Below are 9,572 nucleotides of genomic sequence, written 5' to 3' on the forward strand. Positions count from 1 at the left end.
AAACATGTAGAAATGGCTTGGTCAGGACTGTACCGGAGATCTGGCAATAACTCCCAGCTGTGTTCCTGTAACATGCAAGTGGTGTAGATGAACTATTGTGTGTACAGTTTACACACACAGATCTGTCTCTTCTAGAATTTTTAAGGATCAGGGTGTAACTCCATGTATATCTGGGCAGGCAGATTTGTGGGCTAGTACAACTCCGGTTGCTAAGCAACGCCGCTGTAGAGGCAATCAGGCAAAATGCAAGACGCATGGTTGCATCGCTATATACCATAAGCCTTCCATTTGCCTCAGACTGCATGTGGATATCAGTTCAACACAGGTTTTGAGAGTGAGTCTAAATTGCTCCGGTATAGAAAAAAAGTAAACAAGAAAAGAAAAGTTGTGTTGAAAAGAAAACAATGAACAGTTTATGTTTGATGTTTCTTTGATACAATGAAAAGGAAATTTATTTCTAAGTGATTTGGAGTTTTTGAGTTTTAGTTATCTTGCAATACAGTGAAGAATCTCAGTAAGGACAAATAGTCCTGCAACCAGCACCCCTCCTTACTGCTTACCCTAAGCTTGTATTGGGCAGATCCGCGATACTACCCCCTAGTACCGTCCACACAGAACACAGCCGTTCGGCTCTCTAAGTGTTCTCTGGAATGACTACAGTCTGGATACACAGTCAGGATCATTTCTGAGAACACTTGACACCAAAGTCTGATTCATTCTGATCGGTGAAAACACAATCGTTCCTGGTTTGGGAAACGTGCACCGCGAAAAAAGCATAATTAATTAATTATGTATAATAGTCAGCAGGTGGCAAAATTCTTGTTTCATCCGGCTGTGGTTAGGTAACATCATGCAGAAATTTAAAGTAAAAGTACAGATATTGTCAGTATTTTTGAGTGAAGTAAAAGTAAAAAGTATCCTCTAATATAGCAAGTAAAGTACATACTGTATAAATATGTACTTAAGCACAGTACTAAATAAATTTACTTAGTTACCTCGCACTTGTACTAACATAATAGCGTAAGGTACAGTAGGTTCTTTTATTATTTTTTTTATTATTATTATTTCAAAGCCGAACATAAGTTCCCAGCATTAGCTTTTTTTGTGTGTCAAGTATCAAGTATCAAGTATTTGTACTCCAGGTGCCAGAATTTGTTAGTTAATTAGCTTAGTTGTTTCCTCTATATATATATATATATACACTCACCTAAAGGATTATTAGGAACACCATACTAATACGGTGTTTGACCCCCTTTCGCCCTCAGAACTGTCTTAATTCTACGTGGCATTGATTCAACAAGGTGCTGAAAGCATTCTTTAGAAATGTTGGCCCATATTGATAGGATAGCATCTTGCAGTTGATGGAGATTTGTGGGATGCACATCCAGGGCATGGAGCTCCCGTTCCACCACATCCCAAAGATGCTCTATTGGGTTGAGATCTGGTGACTGTGGGGGCCATTTTAGTACAGTGAACTCATTGTCATGTTCAAGAAACCAATTTGAAATGATTCAAGCTTTGTGACATGGTGCATTATCCTGCTGGAAGTAGCCATCAGAGGATGGGTACATGGTGGTCATTGCCCGTGGCTCAGGTAGCCCGTGGCATTTAAATGATGCCCAATTGGCACTAAGGGGCCTAAAGTGTGCCAAGAAAACATCCCCCACACCATTACACCACCACCACCAGCCTGCACAGTGGTAACAAGGCATGATGGATCCATGTTCTCATTCTGTTTACGCCAAATTCTGACGCTATCATTTGAATGTCTCAACAGAAATCGAGACTCATCAGACCAGGCAACATTTTTCCAGTCTTCAACTGTCCAATTTTGTGTTCCTAATAATCCTTTAGGTGAGTGTATACAATCTCAGACTATTACAGGCGATCAATAAAACTAGGATTGTACATAGAACATATTGGACCTCTGAAAAGTACAAGTATGAAGTCAGCATCCCCATAAAGTTCGTCTGCGGAAGGAAGCATGAAGTGCCAGCACCAGCAGATGACATGCCTCCCCAGATCAACACAGAGTGTGGGAACTTTACACTGGATTTCAAGCATCTTGCAGTGTGTGCCTCTCCATTCTTCCTCCTTCGTTTTCAAATGAGATGCAAAAGTTGCTCTAATTAGAAAAGAGGTAAGATGCTTCTGATGTTGTTTGTTGTTCAGTACTTTTTTTCTCTTCTCACTTACAGTGGATGTCGGATCTCTTGTACAGTACACCTTGAAACTACTGCGTCTGTGTAGTGGTTAGTGCTACAGTAATTATGTTCTGTTCCACAGCAGGGCACTTAACTTTCAGCCGATTTCTGGACATGTCTTCTGTCAGCGCTGCATCTCCCACCGTCTGCGGTCTGTGACTTTGTGCCACTACAGTGATTTTTGTTTACACTCCTTCAGAGTCTCCTACTGAATTCTCTGTATCCCCACAAGATGATCATTCTGTGTACTGTTCATGGTAAACCAGTAAGTACAGTAAGCTGGTTTCCAATATACACAGCTTTGACTCGAACTAGCCTTGCTTCATGCAGATGCAGTACGAGTCTAATTTTCCTAGATCCCAAGGACAAGAAGCAGACCTACTGTATGGTGTCTGGCTTGGCATTGAGCTTTGCAGTGATGTAATGGCAACATTTCAGTCAGATTGACTTTGACAAAACGGATTCACAGCGCACATTGGAGATTTTTTTTTTCCGAGAACCTCAAAGTCTGGTTCATTTTCATCAAGAACACTCCTCGCTTGGGAAGCCTATTGTACATGAGCATGGAAGTACGTGGCTGTTTAGATGTGAAATAATTGGTGCTGTCCATCTCCTTCAAAATGTCTGTGAGCTCATAGTGTAGCTTGCACCAGTCTAATCCTATAGGTGATAAAGTTAGAGGGCATGCAAGAGTGTCACTCTTATCGAAATATCAAAAATAATAGACATAGCATAAAAGTTAACTTCCTTGTTCTCTTCGTCTCTTGTCAATTCAATTCAATTTTATTTATATAGCGCTTTTAACAATGGTCATTGTCTCAAAGCAGCTTCACAAAAATGAAAGAAATTATTTTTTTCTATTTTATTTTGAAGAAAATAATAATAATAATAATAATAATAATAATAATAATAAATTGTGTATGTGTGAGAAAAATGAGTCTGGATAATAATGAGCAGTTAACCATTAACAATGAATAATGGGCAGATGGGGTCTGAATCACTGGGAGCACATAAGCAGGATGTGTAGCTTCAACCATCATGAAGCAGAATCCAGCTGGAGATGGTCCTTCTCTGGATGCCTTAGGATCCTTACAGGGTTGACCTTTGTCTACTGAAGCTGGTACAATCTCCAGATGCCTCGGGATGAGTAGAAAAGTACAGAACAAATAGAGAGAATTAGAGGCGTAGTTGTCATTCAGGATAGGTGTACTGGAGTATGAGGTTATGGGACGAGAGATGCCTCTTGAGTTTCCTTTAAACTGGGAAACTGTGTCTGAGCCCCGAACACTGTCTGAAAGACTATTCCAAAGCTTTGGAGCTAAATATGAAAAAGCCCTACCCCCTTTTGTAGATTTTAAAATTCTGGGAATTACCAGAAGTCCAGAGTTTTGTGATCTTAAATTGGATTGTAGCGTATCAGAAGACTGGTTAGGTATGTGGGAGCTAAACCATTTAAAGCCTTGTATGTAAGTAATACTATTTTGTAATTAATTCTAAACTGAACAGGTAGCCAGTGCAGGGATGATATTATTGGGGTTATATGATCATATTTTCTGGATCTAGTGAGAACCCTGCATTTTGTACAAACTGAAGCTTGTTTATTGAGGATGCAGAACAACCACCTAGTAATGCATTACAATAGTCCAGTATGGAGGTCATGAATGCATGAACTAGCTTTTCTGCATCAGATACAGATAAGATGCTCCTAAGTTTAGCAATATGGAATAGTGGAAAGAAGCCCTTTAAAGAGAGCATCACATCATAGGAAGGAAATGGTCACCACACCCATCCAGCGAGGTCCTGTATTAGGGCAAATTAGGCATGTATACCCCCATGGTGAGGGTATACAAGTTCAGGATGCTAGTACAGTTCAGGATGCTAGTACAGAGGGACGTCTGATTATCCTCAGATCCTCATCTCTTCTCTGCCACATGCTGGTCCGTTTAATTGCTGGCACAGTGGTGAGACGGCACAAATCCCATGGAGGGTGGTGTCTCAAATCCGGTAAAGGTTTGGCAGGACCCAAGGAGTCGACCCACTGAAGGCTCCTGGAGGAGATAATATTTCTAGTAGAATGCTCATAGGATGTACAGACCAGTAAACTGATGTTCTCACACTTAAATCCAGTACTTTGTCTCCAGTGTCTCATACAGTGCTATCATAAAGTGTTTAAGGAGGCTTGTCATAAGGCATATCAACACCACTGGATCTACTCACTGGACCCCCTGCGGTTTGTGTATTATTTTAGGTACTCAACAGATGGCGCCATCACCACCACTTTCCATCAGGCATTTAAAGTCCTGTGCATATGACATGGCATATTTTTTCTTACCATGAAGACCATACCTGGTCTCCTGTCTCATCTCCTGAGTAATATGACACCACTAACAGAACATGCGAAATACACACTCACACATCTTTTTTTTCTGAACCAATAATTTTTCCATTGAGAGTCCATCATGCGTATGGAAATATAACTGTTTTGAGTAAAACTGAGACATGGACATTAGGCTAACTGGCAGTCCCAAATTGCCTGATGTGTGTGAATGAGTGTGTGTGGGTGTGTACCCTGTGATGGATTGACACCCTGTACATATTAAAGTGGTATTGAACATTAATGAATGAATAAATAACATGAAAGCACCTGATATAATTACACAAGTAATAAACTTAAGAGAGGTTCGATTCCTATCTCTGTGTGCATGGAGTTTGCATGTTTCTCCCCGTGCTTGGTGGGTTTCCTCCGGTTATTCCAGTTTCCTCCCAAGGTCCAAAGACAGGCTAATTCATATTGCCATATTGCCTGTTGTGTTTCAGTGTGTGTGCCCTGTGATGGATTGGCACTCTGTCCAGGGTGTACCCCGCCTCATGCACTAAATCTCCTGGGATAGGCTTCAGGCTCTCCGTGACCCTGTACACAGGAGAAGGTGCTATAGATGATGAAATGAGATGATCTCAAGATGATGATCTTTGTGAAGAATCCTGTAAACTTCAACCACGAGGGGGAGCCAAAGAAACCAAAGCAAACTGTTGCATTGAAAAAAATAATAATAAATTTAGGACATAAAAATTAGAAAAGACAAACCGAAAATGACCACACTAACTGTATTTCTCATAATAAATACTAGAAAAATGAAAATAAGCTTCCTTAAATTATTTTTTTTGTACTTTGAGAAAGAAACTAGAGAAATAACTACTGTATATGTTAGCTGTATTAGCATGCTAGTTAGCTAATGCTTTAAGTGCTAGCTTGTGTGCCTGTAGATGTCTCGTATTGACACTGTGAGACACACCAATCAGCCATTACATTATGACCACCTTCCTAATATTAAGTAGGTCCCCTCTTTTAGCACCAAAACAGTAACGTTGTGACATTTTTCCACTAGAATCAACAGTACTACTGGAATTAACCTTTTCTTCAACTGGATCTACGCTAGCATTTCGATCAGATCAAACTACATGGGTCAGCCTTAATTCCCCATGCGCACCAGTAAGCCTTGGCCACCCATGACCCTGCCACCAGTTCACCGGTTTTTCTTCCTCGAACCATTTTTGGTACGTCCTGTATGATATGTTTTCCTTCCTTCAAATACTTTTAGTACATCCTGACTACTGTAGATCAGAAACATCCCACAAGAGTGACAGCCTTGGAGTTTGAATTATTATTATGAAAATACATTTTTCTCTGTATATATTTATTACACTATCATAATTGTTCCACTCTGTATCTATCTGCTATCTTTAACGATACTGTAAAGGAAATTATAAACCAGCTCACCTTGTCTGCTTAAGGTGTAATATTTGGATATTAGGTATAATATCTGGACATGAGGTGTAATATTTGTATATAAGGTGTAATGTTCGTATATAAGGTGTAATATTTGTATATAAGGTGTAACATTTGTATATTAGGATGGTAATTTTGCTTTGTTGTCTGAGTTGTGTGTCTTAGATGTACTGGGTGTTCAATACATGTAAATATAACCCCAATCAGCCATAATATTAAAACCACCAGCCTGTTATTGTGTAGTTCCAGTTTTGCCTCTAAAACAGCTCTGACCCATAAAGGTCTGGACTCTATAAGACCTTGCAAGAACACTGAAGAGCAGCACAGTTTCGCTGATCCAGTCATCTAGGCATAACAGTTTGGCCCTTATCAAAGTTAATCAAATCCTTATGGTCGCCCATTTTCTCTGCTTACAACACATCAACTTCTGGGACAAAGTGTTCACTTGCTGCCTAATATATCCCACCCACTTCCAGAGGCTATTATAACAAGATATTAAAAAAGTTGCTACTGTGACAAGTGCAAAATTGTGATGTCTAGACGCCTGGATCAGAGCAATTCCAAAACTGCAGCTCTTGTTGGATGTTTCTCATCTGCAGTTGTCAGAACAAACCAAAAAGTAATCCAAAGAAGGAAAACCGGTAAACTGGTGACAGAGTCACTGGTGGCCAGGGCTCACTGATGCACATGGGGAGTAAAGACTGACCCTGTAGTCCGATCCGAGTGAAGTACTGTATTAGCGTAGATCCAATTGAAGGAAAGGTTAATGTTTCGGTTGTAGAAGGGGGACCCACTCAATATTAGGCAGGTGTTCATAATGTTATGGATAATCAGTAACTTTAACCCTCTTTGCAATAAAGATGCGAGCATGCTTGGTAACCAGCTTGCTAATAATACGGCTTAATGTTCTGGAGTTATTAAGAAAACTGACAGTCTGGGAAATTTAGTTTCTATAACCGACTTCTTTTTATTTTATATTGTGAAGCAAATTAAAATGTAAGATTTTATTAACTCTTATATCCACATGAAATAGATTTTTTACTACCTAATCCCTAAGGATTATACTAAAGTAGTACTTAGGACTGGATACTTTCTTGATGCTTTATTGTTGGTCTAATAAAAACTGATCTAATGAAATACCGTGTTAAATTTTAAATCCATGGGTGGGAATACACCCTTGATGGGATGCCAGGTTATCTCACGACATGATGCACACACCACAACCACCACCAGCAATGGAAATAAAAAATTGTCTTTAAGATTAAAATCCATATAACTTTTGTTAAACTGAATAATTTGGAAGAAGAAAAAAGCAGGGCATTCCACTAGAGGGCACAATAGAGCAATACACTTTTCATTAAACAGTATTTATTCCATGCACTAGATACTTGCATATTATTATTATTATTATCATTATTATAAATTCATTTTTTTCTGTTTTCATTACACTATCACAATTGTATCTGTATCTATTTGTTATTTTTAAATACACTATAATGAAAATTAAACCATCTCACCTTTTCTGCTTAAGGTATAAAATTTGTATATTAGGTATAATATTTGCATACTAAGTGTAATATTTGAATACTCGATATAATATTTGGATACTAGGTGTAATATTTGGATATTAGGTGTAACATTTGTATATTTGGATGGTAATTTTGCTGTGGTGTCTGAGTTGTGTGTCTTAGATGTACTGGGTGTTTAATAAATGTAAATATAACCCCAATCAGCCATAATATTAAAACCACCTGCCTGATATTGTGTAGTTTCAGTTGTGCCACTAAAACAGCGCTCTGTCCCAGTTGTCAATCCATCACATTTTGGCCACATTTTTTGTCCTGCTTCCAACACATTAACTTCAAGAACTAATTGTTCACATATATTCCACCGGATACCAATGTAATGTGATAATGAATGGTATTTACTTGGATTTATTGCCATAGATGATTCATTAGGATGGAGAGTTTTGTAGCCTGGATTTGCAAACTTCAGTTTGGTTGCTCCATGTCTGAAACACTGGCCTCCCAGGAGATCCTTTAATGGTCCGAACCATTGGTGGTGGCGAGGTCAGGACTGTATGGGCGATGTGACCATAACTCCAAGCAGTTTCTGTAATATGCAAGTGTTGTACTGTAGGTAAATGATTGTGTGTACAATTCCTACAGACAGATGCGTCTCTTCTGCATGTTGGTGATGATTTTCAAGGATAAAGCTTCCCACTCGCTGAATGTTCACAGAAAGGTCTGCCGTGTGCTCCGAGCCACCTTGACTGGGTTCATCATTCACGGATGTACAGGATTCTTTAAAACGTTTGTAGCGGTTAAATGTTTTACTGTGTTGGGAGGTTCATCACTGTTCTGTGCTTGAAGTATTCTGTACTGTAAATGTGTTTTATGCCATCATTCACCTGAAGGGAATTGAACGTATCCTTGTTCAAATGAATTGCCACTAAATTTGGGGTTTATTACCGTATGTACTGTATAATGTTTTTTTTTTCTTCATGAATTAATGTATTAGTGTGTCTTGCAGCTGAGTATTTTAGATGTGTTTGTTTTGCGTTTGAACTTTTTGCAGGTCAAAATGGGGTCACATTTCCACCCACCGATGGAAAACCAAGTAAATAATGAAGCTTGAGGCTTAGGATGCAGTCAGTTCACAACCGTGTGACCATTCCCTAGGGTTAATAACATTTTCCGGTCTTTTTTATTTGCCTTTAAATAGAAAGGCGATGAATTATAATGGATTAACCTGTTAATTAAAAGATATAATAAAATGCATTTGTGAATTTTATTCCTTTTGACTAAGAACTCTAACCCTAACCACAGGTGGATTTGTAGTTGATTAGTACAACCAACACAATTAAAAGTATTATGTTTGTATTAGAAAAACACATCCATATTTTGTAATGTTACATCATAGATAAATCAGACCAAAATGAAATGTTTTAGTTTTGTCTTAAAGCACTACCTTTGGCAAAAACCAAACAGCACTTATCAGCCTGAGGAAACAATCCCCACTGTGAAGCACGATGGTGGTAGCGCCATGCTGAGAGTTACTCTTGGCCTCTAATTCTCTGACTAATCCCCTTATTACCCCGGTCACTGATTTTGTTGATTGGCCCCTCTCTAGGCAAATTAGTTATGGCTTATTTATTCCATTTTTTAAATAATGCATGTTTTTGATAACTCCTTGGCTTTCATTATATGGTTTGTTTACATATAATCTCTTAACAACTTTTTTTTATCTCTAATATCCTGTATATTTTAGGAATGTGAGTTTAGGTGGACAAAAGTTAACACCACTTAACTAGTTATGTGTCTTTTAATGGCAAAGTGGTTCCACCAGCACTAATGCTACATTTGAGGCAAAGTTGCAACTAGCAAGTCCGACCTAAACACTCCCTCAACTGTTAACTTTACTTAAAGTAGTTAATGTTTACTTAAAGGAATCTTCTCTACTACCAGCTCCTTCTCTATTCACTATTGTTGTTGGTCTTTCGGCTGCTTCTGTTTCAGAATATCCAGTTCGCAAAACAACTTGGCACAGGTTTTACACCGGATTACCCTCCCATTTATCTG

Source organism: Clarias gariepinus, chromosome 11 (genome assembly GCF_024256425.1).
Source record: "Clarias gariepinus isolate MV-2021 ecotype Netherlands chromosome 11, CGAR_prim_01v2, whole genome shotgun sequence".
Classification (NCBI taxonomy): domain Eukaryota; kingdom Metazoa; phylum Chordata; class Actinopteri; order Siluriformes; family Clariidae; genus Clarias; species Clarias gariepinus.